Raw genomic sequence first — 15,353 nt, forward strand, 5'->3', positions numbered from 1 at the left:
TCCTGAGGCCTCCCCAGCCATGCTTCCGTATAGCCTGTAGAATCGATAGCCAATTAAACTTTTTTTCTTTATACGTTATCCAGTATCAGGTAGTTCTTTATAGCAATGCAAGAACAGACTAATACAACAACACATCAAGCCTTGCATCTGTCCTCTATCATAGCAATTGTTCTGCTACACAATACTGGTAAGTTTGCCTGTTTATCTCTCAGCCAGACAGTGAGAGCCTTGGCACGGTTCCTGGTCCCTAGCTTGGTGCCTGCAAATAGCATGAATGAAGAAATAAGTAAGAGATAATTCCTGCCCTCAATGAACTCCCAATCTAATAGGAACACATATCATCATACAAATCAAACTTTTCAAAGCACCATAAGCAGGTTATATAAATAGAGTCCTCTAGATAACAGAGTGTACTTTTAATGTACATTCAAATTTGCAATAACTGAAAAGAAGATTTAAAGAAAACTTGGAAGAGCTTCTCAGAAGAGGTGATATTTCAGCTCATATATGTTGGCCTTTAAGAATGAGTGGAATTTCAAAGGGCAGAAAAGAGGGCGCAGGGAAAAAAGTTCAGGAAAAGTAATATAGCATGACCAAGAAGAATCATAATGGCATGAAAACACAACAGAGCACTGGAAGACAGGTGGGTGCTTCATTGTGGCTGGAGCATATGCGAACATGTTGGAAGTGGCATGCTCTAGATATGAGCTAAGGAAAATTTGATCTAGGTAAGAGCCAAAGATAACCTCAAAGTTGAAATGATAGAGGAAGCTTATAATACTATAAAATGTATTATTCGGCATTTGACCCCATTGCCTAGCATACAACTCTTAAAATCCTTAGAATCTCCAAAGTGATGCCTTTTTGTATTCTAGTGAGCTGACTGAAACTACCCCTAAGTAGTTTCAGAATGAGAGATAATCACTGGAAAAAAAAAAAAAAACAAGGCATGATTAGAGAGTGGGGACTTTCAGCTCCAGCCTCCCCCACCTCCAGGGAAGAGAGAGTAAGTTGACCATCAATGGCCAATAATTTCGTCAATCATACCTACTTAATAAAGCTTCCATAAAAAACAAAAAGGACAGGGTTTAGAGAGCTTCTGAATAGCAGAACACATGGAGGTTCCTGGAGGATGGCATGCCCAAAGAGGGCAAGGAAGCTCCACACCCCTCCCATACCACACCCTATGCATCTCTTCATTGGTATCCTTTGTAACATACAAACCAACAAATGTAAGTAAAGTGTTTCCTGAGTTCTGTGAATGACTCTAGCAAATCAATCAAACCAGGGAGGGAGCTGTGGGGGCCCAGATTTATTGCCAGTCAGTCAGAAGCACAAGGAAAACAACCTGGGGCTTGCGGTTGGCATCAAGCACAGAGCCTGGGGCAGTCTTGGAGACTGAGCCCTCAACCTGTGGGATCTGACACCATCTGCAGGTAGACAGTGTCAGAACTGAAGTGAATTAGAGGACACGCAGTTGGTAGCCACTGCAAAACTGACTGCTTTTGCCTGGTGTGTGGGGGGAAACTTCCACATATCTGGTCATAGAAGTCTTCCATGTTGACTGTTGTGGTGTGAGAGCAGAGGAAAATGGTTTGTGCTTTTTCCCCTCAGTGCCAAAATGGGAAATAGACAAGACTTGTTAATGGAGTAAAAAGGTCATGGAATGGGATAAATATAGCAGGAAGGATCAGTTAGGCAGACACAATAGGGTGAGAGTAGACACAGCCAATGGAAAGAGAAAAGTTAAAGACGACTCTGCAGTCTCTGGCCTCAAATGTAGGTCACAGAAATAGTCTGGTAGGTGTGCAATTGTATATTGCAATTGCAATCCCATAAACATTTACTGAATGGATGAGTGAACACGTAAATGAATTAAATAACAAGTGAGTGTTGAATGAATGAACAAATGAATAATGGTTTTTTGCCCAACAGTGGCAAGTAGACACAAGGCTGAGGTAGAAGATACATGGGACCTTTTACTCAGAATTAAATCAGAGCTAAAAAGCGTTTTGGGGACCATGGCCCCAAATACTTTGCCCACCAAGGTATTTTTCTCCCATGTGGTATGTCTGGATACGCCCTCAGTGAGTTCCCAGTCTAGAAGTAACATATATATATATATATGATCCAACAGATGTCCCCTAAGAAATATATAGAACTTGGCATGAAAGCTAACTTTGTCATAGGAAGATGCTACTAATAGGGTGCTCCATTGGAGGCCCCTGAATCAAGCAAGAGAGGGTGACAGAAAGATTGGAGGAAAAGGGTAGCATCCCACACGACCCAGAGCTACCACAGCTGGGAGCAGAGGTGGCCTCCGGACCCACCAGCCCCTTTCACTGGGCACCCAGATGCTTGAAGCCTCTCAAAAATTACTTACATAGCATTATTCTTGGTTATATGTATTCTCCACCCCCATGCCCACCCCTATCATTCTCAATGTATAATTTAAAGAATCTGTTCTGTCTTATTTGGTAAGCCTAGCAGTGCTTCATCAAATAAAGTGCTTTCTCTATTTCAGAAAAAAAAAAAAAAAAAAAAACATGAGCTATCTTTTTTTGTGGCAGTTCTGCCACAGGATCCACTTTTTGTTTGGTTATTGTTTTTTGAAACAGGGGTGGAAGGGCTTTGTGGAGAAGAATGTAAGTGGAGAGGTAAAATTTGTTGCCATAGATATTTCTCAATATTTTTTTTTTTCCAAAGAGCTCAAATGTAATCCAGGCAAAAGAACCTAGCTGGTTTCCCCCATGCTGCTGGCTTCTAGATACTGCAGGGGCTGTTCCTAAATTTGCTTCCTTTCTTAGGGATTTCAACCAGACTTGTCTCTGCTATTTGGGGTTTCTGTGCTGACAGCAAAAGCTCCCCAGTGGCTCTATTTCATTCAACCGATTTTACTGGGCCATTAGCTCAGTCTGCAGTGGCAAAAAATCAGGTCAATCCTACAAAGCACACAGACATTCCAAAAATTTTAATAACTGATTTTTTTTTTCTGATCAGTTTTTTCCTCTCAGTTTCTCTATCTTTTAAATGGGGCTTAGAGGTTGAACCAGATCAGTGGCTTCTAAATGTCTCAGGGTACAACTACTTACTGGAATCTGCTGAAAACTAGGAATCCTTCCTAAGAGGGAAAAAGAAGGCTGAGATTTGTATGACCATTTAAAGGGGTTCATGAAATCCCTATAGCCAGTCACCAAGGGGAGAATCTATATACCCCAGGTTAAGAATCAGTTGTGCCTCCACCTCTAAAGCCCTGAGACTCCATGCAGGCTGCTAACGTAGAAAACACACAATCATTTTTGGAACATCTGTCTCTAGAAGAAATCAGGCTGACAGCTGTATGAGCCGTGATGTTGCGAGCAGCAGGCATTTGCCCATCCTCCTCCACAGCTGTTGAACAAATGCACTGAGGTTGAGACAGTAAGATCCTGAATTAAGCAAATCAAACTATTCCTGACAAAGACAATATGAACAGTCTGTGCACCTTCCAAGTCCCCGGCAAACCAAAGACTCTATAGCCCTCCAATGATAAGCTCTGCCTTCAAATGAAGATCAAGTGAGTCTTGTCAGTTACCTCAGTTTCTCTTGAGATCAAAGTTCCTGCCTCTAACTCCTAAAGGGCTGTCTGCTGACAAGAAGCCACCCCTATTTTTGCAAGTGTCCTTTCTCATAATGGCTTTACGGGATTGACACACAACGCTCACACTGGATTTTATACATGAACAAGTTTCATCTGCTATTTTATGAACCATGAGCTGCTGTTTCACAAACACACCCTGCCTGTATTGTCACATCTCTTCGTGCTTCCAGTGAATCCTTTGAATCCTCACATCTTGTTAGTTGGAAGTCCACTATTTCCCCTTGAGTCTCTCAGCTCCCTCTTTTTTTCTCTAGCTTTTAATGATCAAATTTTCAAACATACAGAAATATTGAAGTATTAGAAAAATGAATATCTGTATACTCTCCATCTATATTCAACAATTATTGACATTTTGCCCTATTTGCTTTCTCTGCATGTATATATATTTCTAAAACTATATGAAAGTAAACTGCAATAATTGAAACATTTTATGGCCTGGTGCAGTGCCTCATGCCTGTAATCCCAGCACTTTGGGAGGATGAGGTGGGCGGATCACCTGACATCAGGAGTTTGAGACCAGATTGGCCAACATGGTGAAATCCCATCTCTACTAAAAATACAAAAATTAGTCAGGCATGGTAGCACATGCCTGTAATTCCAGCTACTTGACAGGTTGAGGAAGGAGAATCTCTTGAACCTGGGAGGCAGAGGTTGTGGTGAGCCGATATCACACCACAGTACTCCAGCATGAGCAAAAAGAGCAAAACTCCATCTCAAAAGAAAAAAATATTTTACTTTATATACTTTAAAATTTATCTCCTAATAATAATATTCTCCTCCATAACCACAATACCATAAGAAAATATTAAATGATCCTTAATGTCATTTAATATCTGGTTCATATTCAAATTTCTGCAGTTGTTTCCAAATGTACTTTTGTGATTGCTTTTTATTTTCCAAATCATCACATTTGGCTGACATAGCTCTTTAACCATTTACTCTAGAGCAACCTCCAAGCACACACTTTGCTTTTCATGACATTGAATTTTTAAAGAGTCCAGGCCAACCATCTTGTGGAATGTCTTACATTCTGAATTTGTGTGATTATTTCCTCTTGTCTTATTTAGGCTTCTCTGTCTCTTTTCTCTTCTATAAACTAGAAATTTGGCCTAAAGCCTTTTTTCAGACTCAGATTAAACATATTTGGCACAGGACAGATGCCATGGCTCACACCTGTAATCCCAGCATTTGGAGAGTCCAAGGCAGGTGGAACACCTGAAGTCAGGAGTTTGAGACCAGCCTGGCCAACATGGTGAAACCCCATCTCTACTAAAAATACAAAAATTAGCTGGGTGTGGTGGTGCCTGCCAGTAATCCCAGCTATACACACAAACACTTCACAAGTATCTTACATATTTTTGTGTTATAGTACATAATGCCATTCGTAGTGGTTAGGGTGGAGACCACCAGATCTCTCCAATGCGAAGTTACAGTCTACCTTTACAATTCATAAGTAAACTGTGATGTGACACTTAAGTCACATAATAGATTGTTCCCCCAATAATTTTATAACTAATAGATTTCGTATCAAGAATTTTACAGCTAATGGTTTTAGTATCCATTGATCCAACTTTTGACTGAATACATTGGGGATTATAAAATGTACCCCCTTCCATTCTGGAATTAATCCAAAAATGTCAGTTCTGCTTTCACATTCAAATGAGGTGAGCATGAGGTCTGAGCAGTCGCTACTGCCCTTGCTGCTTCTTGTCACCCAGCATCACTATCGAAGACAGTCCCTGCACAACCTAATGGTTCCGGTCCACCTTGAGATGAAGCCACTTGGATCCAAATCCCTGAACAGTCTGCTTATTTCAAAAAGGAGGCCAATTCCAGCCCATCAGTGCTAAGTGGAGCTCAGAGTGCCCCTCCCCTATGTTCCCAGTTCAGTTCTCAGGTTCACAAACGCAGACTCACTCAGCACACCAGTCTCCCTAGGAGGGCTAATTTCACAATTAGTTCCAGCAACTTCTACTCATCGACTCCATGACGAAAATGACTTCGTTCTTTTCCCAAAGACCCACAGTAGAGGGCAGGCAGGTTTTCCTTTATAACTAGAGTGGGACTGATGATACTCCCTTTCCACACTCACCCTCCTTTTTTCAGTGTATTTTGCTTGCCTTATTGCATTTATGTTAGGTCTTTGGAAAAAAAACTGATTATTGTGACATGGAACACATGTGGGAAAATCTATGTAAATAAAGATCTGGCTAATAAGACCAGTGAGTTCCAGCATCTGAGAAGACCCAGTTATGCCTGTCCCTAATAACTATTCTCTCCTCAAGGTAACCATTACTGGGCACAGTGGTTCCTGCCTGTAATCCTAGCACTTTGGAGGCCGAGGTGGGAGTATCACTTGAACCCGGGAATTTGAGGCCGGCCTGGTCAACACAAAGAGACCTCATCTCTATAAAAATATGTTTTAAATTAACAGGACCGAGTGGCACAAGCCTGTAGTCCCAGCTACTCAGAAGAGTCAGGTGGAAGCATGGCTTTAGCCCAGAGGATTGAAGCTCCAGTGAGCCATGAGTGCACCACTGCACACCAGCCTGGGTGACGGAGTGAGACCCTGTCTTAAATAAATAAATAAAGGTAACCATTATCATGACTTTTATGCAGTGATGTGATGGTTAGTTTTTAACAACCCTTTCTCAAAAAAAAAAAAAAAAAAAGACCTCTCAGATTGTAATGCTTACTGATTTCCTTGATGTATATATTCCAACCATGGCTGATTCCAAGCTACCAACAGAGATTTGGGTTGAGATGCCACACCCGGCTCTCCTGATACAGCACAATCCCACTCCAGCTGACTACTGTGTTTATGGTAACCACCTCCTTTTCTTCTTAAGGCCTTTACTGCTTATATATACGTATCTGAAAACCTAAAATTTCATTCTCTTTCTTCATGTAATTGGAGTATTATGTGTATGAATCTCATCGATGTTGTTCTAACTATAGTACGATTATTAATATGGAAATGTAGGGTATCAGTGTGTAAGTATACCACAGATTACTGGACATTTGGATTGTTTCCAGTTGGAGCAATTAAAAATAATGAAGATTCTGTTGGATCTGTGCTTATGATTGAAATTTCTGAGTACTATGATAAGTGTGTCTTCAACTTCATTTGATTAGGAAAATTTCCAGAATTTTATCAAATTACATTCCTTCCCACTGTGTATGTGACATTTTGCTTCCCTCCATGTTGTCAGTTGATATGGTCAGACTATTTAACCTTAGACTTGGAGAGAGTATCTAATGATATTTCATTGTATCTTCAAGTTTTTTTCTGATCACTAATTAGTATATTTTCTATTGTTTTTGATCATTTGGATCTCCTCTGCATTCTCAACTGTCCTTTTATGACTAAAGTCTTTTGTGCTCCTTTAAAAAAAAAAAAAAAAAAAAAAAAATCAGCCAGTCATGGTGTCTTACACCTGTAATCCCAGCATTCTGGGAGGCCAAAGCAGGAGGATCACTGAGTCCAGGACTTTGAGACCAGCCAGGGCAACATAATGAGACCTCATCTCTAAAATAATAAATAAATAGGCTGGGTGCAGTGGCTCATGCCTATAATCCCAACACTTTGGGAAGTCAAAGCAAGTGGATCACTTGAGGTCAGGAGTTCGAGACCAGCCTGGCCACAGAGAAATCCTGTGTCTACTAAAAATACAAAATAATTAGTCGGGCATGATGGCACGTGCCTGTAGTCTGTCCCAGCTACTCGGGAGGCCGAGGCACAAGAATCACTTCAACCGGAGCAGCAGAGGTTGCAGTGACCTGAGATCGCACAATTGCACTCCAGCCTAAGTGACAAGAGCGAAACTCTATCTCAATAAAAAATAAAATAATAAAAATTAAAGAACTCTTCTCAATCAAATCAGGAAAACTCAAGAGTGGAAGCTGGAAATTGCTATTGGAGATTAGAAAAAGAATCACCTGTCTCATATAGCAGTGGCCCCATGCACCCTTCTGAGGGAAGCCATGCTCAGTGGCTGAAAGGCAATGTGCCAGGTTCAATGTCTTATGCCTGTAGTCCCAGCACTTTGGGAAGCTGAGGCATGAGGATTGCTTGAGGCCAGGACTTGAGACCAGCCTGGGCAACATAGCAGAACCTTCTCCATACTAAAAATAAAAAAATTAGCCAGCCATAGTGGCATACACCTATAACAACATATAACAACAGTTATTCAGGAGGCTGAAGTGGGAGGATCACTTGAGCCCAGGAAGTCAAGGCTGCAGTGAGCCATTATCAACCACTGTACTCCAGCCTGGCAACAGAGCAAGATCCTGTCTGTCTCAAAAAAAAAAAACAAACAAACAAAAAAAAACACACAATGTACCCTTCTAAGAGGATCTCCCCAAGTGATTCTACAGTACCTATACTCCCCCCACTTCTATCTTCAACTATCCAAAGTCATTCTACACAGAGAAAAACTTCACAGATTTAATTTTTGGTGGACCTTCCTATATGTTCTCCATCATAAGCTACCTGCAATTAATCTTATGCTTATACAATGTACATATGTTCAAGTGCTGTTACAACTATTGATATGCTTTCTTCATAAGGACATTTTTGCATCTTGTGACTATATGTTAAGCCAGTCCATTAATTTGTTAACTTCTCCAAAAGCCTAGTAAATTTCAGCCAGACTAGAGGACAGAACTCAAAAGCATAAGGTACTTAAAGCAGAACTTTGAAACAGCTCTCCAGGGTAAATAGCTCTGGCTAAACTAGGCTTACTGAATTTATCTGCATAGACTACAGACATAATTATCATCTTCCAGGCTACCGTTTGTCATGTATCTGTAATTGCAAGACACTGTATAACCATTGTGTCTTAATCTTCAAAACAGCTCTATAAAGTATGTTTTGTTATCTCCAATGTGATAAGGCAATGAAGACCCAGCATGGTTAAAAGGTATTTCCAGGGTCACACATGTACTAAGGAGGGAAACTCAAATTTAAACCCAGATCTTTTAAGCTCCAAAGCCTATGCGTTTCCCATTCCTCTGCTTCTCACAACGGATGCAAAGCCTAAGTGTGGGATTTTGTCATTCTTCTAACTCTAGGCTGCTAAAGAGAAGCACCTCAACTGGAGCTCATTTAATCAAACTAACCAATGAATCCCAGTGACGTTTTCTTACATCTCGTTTACCATATTTATTTGTACAAAGCACTATAATGTTTAATTTTAGTCAGTGTTTACCTTCTCCAAATATTTTTGTGCCAAGAAAATAGTAAAAAATCAACCTGAATAAGGCACTTAGGGTGGTAATTTTAAAATCAATAAGTAAGACAGGAAGGAAAGGGAAGATTTGGAATCATAAATGTCTATTTCCTGAGCCTGCTGTTAAGCTAAGTTGAAATGCTTAAATGTTTCCCATTCTACATCACAAAGGAATGACCACAACATCCCATTACTTACTGTTTTGACAACAAGTAATCCATCTCATCCGACTCACCTGTTGGAAAGCAAATGGCTCCACTAAGCAAGCCAGAAGATGATAAATAGGGAACAAAGTCTTTGCTGGCTGTGGCTCATCCATCATGTCTCCCAGAAAATGGGACCCAGGGGAGCAGATATGAGTGAAGCCATGTTCCCTGTTACCTCCAGGAAGGAACAGGCCACCAAAATGGCTTCTCCAGACCTACTCGGCTTCAGTCCGCAGAATTACCAAATAGCTTTCCCTCCTACAGAGCATGGAAGTGCTCAAACCTCACTCCTCAGAGGCAGTCCTCCCATTCATTAAGAGGCACCCCCTAAAAACCTAACCTTTTCCATGTCTTTCAGCTCTCTACTTGCCCACTTTGAGGAAAGAGAAGGCAACCAAGGCTTACTGAGTGCTGACAAGTCAGCCAACTTGACACGTTTTCTCCTTAAACAGCTACAACAGCCCTGTGAGGTGGGCATTATTAGACATATCTCTTTCTCCAGATAGATTATATCTCGTGCTCAAGGGCACACCTCAAGTGGTAGAGTTGAGAATAATTTCAGGTAGAGAGTATATAATGTACATAAGCAAAATATGTATAAAAAAATAATAAATTAAAAATGTTTTAAAAAGAGAGTGTATAATGGTATTTCACTGTGTCTTAAACTTTTTTTCTGATCACTAATCAGCAGCTGGAAAGTCTAATAACTCTTGACCCTTCTTCTAAGTAGGTCTCTTCGTTCTTTGAGGTCACATGTCAACAGGCTAGGAACTGAACACTGACTTAGACCTCGAGAGATTTAAAGCTGTGGGGTGGGGGGGAATGGGGCGGGGGACACCTTACCAGGTCATCTACTTGCAATATCTCTCTTATTTGCAACAATGACTTACTGTCCCTAGGCTAAGCCATTTCGTGCTAGCTATAGTCCCACTCAAGAAAGCACATCTGGACAGGCAAGGTGGCTCACACTCATAATCGTAGTATTTTTGGTGGGCAGATAGCTTGAGCCCAGGAATTTTTGAAAGCAGCCTGGGCAACCTGGCAAAACCCGGTCTCTACAAAAAATATAAATATTAGCCAGGCATGGTGGCATGAACCTGTGGTCTCAGCTACTCAGGAGGCTGAGGTTGAAGGACCACTTGAGCCCAGGAGATCGAGGCTGCAGTGAGCCGTGATCGCATGACTGCACTCTAGCCTGGCTAACAGAGTGAGACCTTGTCTCACAAAAAAGAAAAAAAAAAAAAAGCAAGCACATCAAACTCATGTGGGTAGAGTGGCATCGTGACAGAAGACAACACTAAACCTGCCTCATTTTTTTATTTATTTACAAACTTTTCTACCCTACCTATTAATTTAAATATTTTCAAACTTTTCTACCCTACCTATTAATTTAACTGCTGTATGCATTATCTATCATTTATCACAATATTTAGTTGAAAATCCTGATTCAGTCCAATCTTTTTCTTTCTCAGAAAAAAAAAAAAAAACAATTCAAGCTGAGCAAGGGTGAGCGAGTTGCCTAAGTCACATCATTTCCGAGTGGTTTTGCTAAAGCAAGTCTTCTAAATCATGTCTTGGCTTCTGACACTACACCGCAATATACAATAATTAATCCTGGGCAAGGACAGAGTTTTGTTCCTAGTGCCTCATGGACTCCTCTCTGGGTGCCCTCTCCTTCTCCTTAGGATCTTCATTCTACCTTTTCTCCTTTGAAGTTTGCATTCTCTATAGGTAGAGACCACCTTTCTCCCCACCCCTCTCAAAGCCTCAGTGCCCTCTTCACCAGCTATCTCTGAGAAAAATGAACTAAGCCGGCACTCAGATGAAGATGGATAGGCAGCACAGTTAATTGGGCTGCAGACCTGTGCTTCTCAAACATTCTGGTCTCAGCATTCTTTACATATTTCAAAGTTACTGAGAACCCACCAGGTATGGTGTGGCTCACGCCTGTAATCCCAGAACTTTGGGAGGCAAAGGTGGGCCAATTACCTGAGGTCAGGAGTTCAAGACCAGCCTGAGGTCAGGAGTTCGAGACCAGGATTTCCAACATGGTGGAACCCCATCTTGACTAAAAATACAAAAATTAGACAGGTGTGGTGGTGGTTGGCTGTAATCCCAGTTGCTCAGGAGGCTGAGGCAGGAGAATTGTTTGAACCCAGGAGGCAGAGGCAGTGAGCTGAGATCGTGCCACTGCACTGCATCCAGCCTGGGCAACAGAGCAAGACTCTGTCTCAAAACAAACAAAAAACAAAGTTATTGAGAACCCCAAAGAACTCCAAAACAAACAGACAAAAAATTAGTGAGAAGAATAGCATTGTTTTAAATGTTTGCAAACCTCCTTAGCATCTGTCTTAATAGAAGACAGCTGGAGTCTCAAACTGCTTCTGCATTCGCTCTGCTGTGATATCGCACATCATGTAGTCTCTGGAAATCTCCCCCATACATTCGTGAAAGAACGAGAATTTTAAAAGGCAAATACCAGGCTGGGCATGGTGGCTCACACTTGTAATCCCAGCACTTTGGGAGGCCTAGGCAGAAGATTTGCTTGAGCCCAGGAGTTTGAGACCAAGCTGGTCAACATAGCAAGACCCCTGTCTCTACCAAAAAAAAAGAAAAAATAGATGGGCCTGGTGGCATGCACCTGTAGTTCCAGCTACTTAGGAAGCTGAGGTATGAGAATCACTTAAGCCCAGAAAGTCAAGGCTGCAGTAAGCCCAAATCACACCACCACACTCCAGCCAGGGCAACAGATAACAGAGCAAGACCTTGCTCAAAAAAAAAAGCAAATCTCATCTTAGTGTTACTCAAAAATAGTTTTGACTTCACAGACACTGAAAGGGTCTCTGGGACACGGAGAGAGACACACACACACACACCCGCGGGTGTCCCAGGACCATAACTTGAAAGCCACTGCTATAGAATAATAAACATGGGCTGCAGGAGCTCCAACCCTGACCACTTACTGGGTATGTGACCTTGGACCTGAATTCATGCATAAGAAAGAGCCTGGCACAGACAGTAAATGTTTTCTAAAATGCTTTTTAAAATCTGCTCCCAAAGATATGTATGTAAAAAGAAATCATACTTAGGCATAGTGCCTGAATACAAAGAAATGACTCTCAAGATGGGCTATCAGGCAGGCTGGGAAGCACAGATGGGAAGTCAATTTTGAAAATCTTTGGCGGTGGTGGGTATCCCTTGAGTCATCCTTCCCACCCCTTGGTTCGCATCATGCATGTGCCTACTTTATGGAAAATTCCAGCTGTGGTTGCATATATTCGACTTACTCCAACTATAGCTATTGTATCTGGGCCTTTCATTCCTTACCAATTCTTCCAAACCCTCCTCTGCCCATGGCATTGAACAGGAAGTCTTCTAAGAGGTTCCCCTGCAGAAATAAGTCCTTTTGATTGAAAGACCTATTTGTACCTGCTGCTGGGGCTCCCTTTTCCCTCATCCTGACAGAGATCACTACAGCTGTCCTCTCTCTCCCATAGCTACCTCTGACTGCAAGCATGGACAAGGTCTGGGACTCATCCCAATCTATTTTCTCACTAGCTTTCTTAATTAGATTTAGTTATTGGGGGATCATTTCTGTGGACATTGTAAATAACAGGGTGTGGTCTGTATTCGGAATCATAAAAATTAATTTTGGCTGCGTGGTACACACTCTGCCATTTCTACTCAGCCATCTTTCGTGGCCACGGAGGCCCAAGAACAGACACTAAGACCATATTCCTTCCACCAAGGCAGCAGGGTTTTAAAGAACTTCTAACCATAATTTTAATTGAATTACACTGCCCAACTTCCAAACTGTTTGTTTTTTTGAGACAGGGTCCCGTTCTGTCACCCAGGCTGGAATGCAGTGGTACAATGATGACTCACTGCAGTTTGGACCTCCTGGGCTCAGGTGACCCTCCTATCTCAACCTCCCAAGGAGCTGGGACCACAGGCACATGCCACCATGCCCAGCTAATTTTTTATTTTTAATAGAGATGAGGGCTCACTACATTACAGGCTGGTCTTGAACTCCTGGGCTCAAGCAGTTCTCCTGCCTAAGCCTCACAAAGTGCTGGGATTACAGGTGTGAACCACCACACCCAGCCCCAACCCTCAAATAAAACAAAGACCTGAGGAAATATGGTGAGGCCCTAGCAGCCTGGACTTGCAAGTCCTCTGAGATTCTATTTGACTAGAGTAGGAAACATATGACTGAAATGTTTAGAAGGAGGAAAGGCTTTAGAGGTTAGAAATATAAATGCCCTATACTATAGAAATCTGGTACCCTATACTAGGCTTCATCAATCTGATAGGCAGGTGGCAAAAAGACATATGTGAAACAGGTGGAAACCGCGATTAGCAGGAGAGCACACACTCCACCTGAAGGGGGCAGCACCTGCACTGACTGTTACCAGGCTGCACAGTGGCCCCACTGTCACTGTGCTACTGATTTTTCATGAGAACCCAGAAATCTGGACTTTTTAAAATGTGAAATCTACCACTATTTAAGTGTTTGCACATTTTTCAGTCATATATATTTTCCAATAAAAATTCAACAAAAAAGTTTTCCAAAAAGTTTCAACAAAAATATGCGTGGGCAGCCAATTGCATCTGATAGCCCAAAACTTCATTCCTCAGAAGGCAAGACTATTTCTCTTAACCTGAAACACTGTGACTCCTGCCCTATATTGCCCAGGACTCAATTTTTCTTTGTTTTGATCTTCTAGTGTGATGAGAATTTACACATTACACTGTCACAGGACACACAGAACTGTAGCTAATAGTTTGCAATTTCAGCAGCTGATTTCATGTACTTTTAACAGATCTAACAGGCTTACACAAGGATATTCTTCCTTCTCCAAGACTGTAGAAATCAAATAATTATAGCCTGACTTCAGCTACTTCTCTTACCTCAACCACCACTGCTGGCTCCACTCTGTTCCCTAGGGTATATGGCTGCCCAGCATGGTCAATACTCACTTCTTGGTACCCTTTGGCAAGAATGAATCAGACTAGAAATAAATAAATAATCAATCAATCAATCAATCACAGGGGAAAACCAAAAGGTAAGGCAGAACAGTGAGCAGAGAAACGGGGAAAAGAACACTATGAAAATACTTCAAGCCAGTGTGGTGGCTCACGCCTGTAATCCCAGCTGTTTGGGAGGCTAAAGTGGGAGGACTGCTTGGCACCAGGAGTTCAAGGCCAACCTGGGAAACATAGCAAGACTCCACCTCTATTTTTTATTAAAAAAAATTTTTTTTTAACAACAAACCTAAAAGTCAGTAGCAAAATAAACTGAATAACACTATGTGTCCAACTGGTGGCATGACCACACAGAGATAAACTATTTCCTATTACTTTAAATATATAAGTGGAAAAAAGGCTATATTTGGCAATTATATTTTTGGCTATAGTATTGATATTGTTATTCTGAGACTGTTGTGTCTGTATGGCAGAATAAAGAAATTTAGTAGTTAAATTGTATCATTGGGACCAGACGTAGTGGCTCACACCTGTAACCCTAGCACTTTGGGAGGCCAAGGCAGGTGGATCACCTGAGGTCAGAAGTTTGAGACCAGCTTGGTGAATGTGGTGAAACCCCATCTCTACTAAAAATGTAAAAATTTGGGTATGCTGGTAGATGCCTGTAATCCCAGCTAGTCGGGAGGCTGAGGCAGGAAAATCACTTGAATCCAGAAAGCAAAGGTTGTACTGAGCCGAGATCACACCAGTGTACTTCAGCCTGGACAACAAAAGCAAAACTCTGTCTCAAAAAAACAAATTAGTTATATTGTATCACTGGCAATTACAACTGTCAACATGTGAGAAGATAAAGGTATAAGACTGAGCCTGGGCAACATGATGAAAACCAGTCTCCACAAAAATTACAAAATTCAGCAGGTGTGGTGGCATGTGCCTGTGATCCCAGCTACTCGGAAGGCTGAGGTGGGAGAGTTGTTTCAGCCTGGGAGGTTGAGGCTGCAGTGAGCTAAGACTGCAGAGCTGCACTCCAGCTTGGGCAACACAGCAAGATCCTGTCTCAAAATTAAAAACAAAACAGAGGTAAGACTGATAAAACTCTGTAGAACTTCCTGAGAAATGGTGTAGGTGGAGAAAGAAAAAACAAACTCTGTAGAACTAAATTTTAATTAGAAATTTTACTTTGGAAAAAAAATTTTTTAAAAACCCTAAGAATGCAATTAATAAGCTTTTTCTATTGAAAAGCTGTGTGTGTGTGTGTGTGTGTGTGTGTGTGTGTGTGTGTGTGTGTGT

The sequence above is a fragment of the Sapajus apella genome, unplaced genomic scaffold (genome assembly GCF_009761245.1).
Source record: "Sapajus apella isolate SASKATOON/1434 unplaced genomic scaffold, GSC_monkey_1.0 scaffold24, whole genome shotgun sequence".
In the NCBI taxonomy this organism is placed as follows: domain Eukaryota; kingdom Metazoa; phylum Chordata; class Mammalia; order Primates; family Cebidae; genus Sapajus; species Sapajus apella.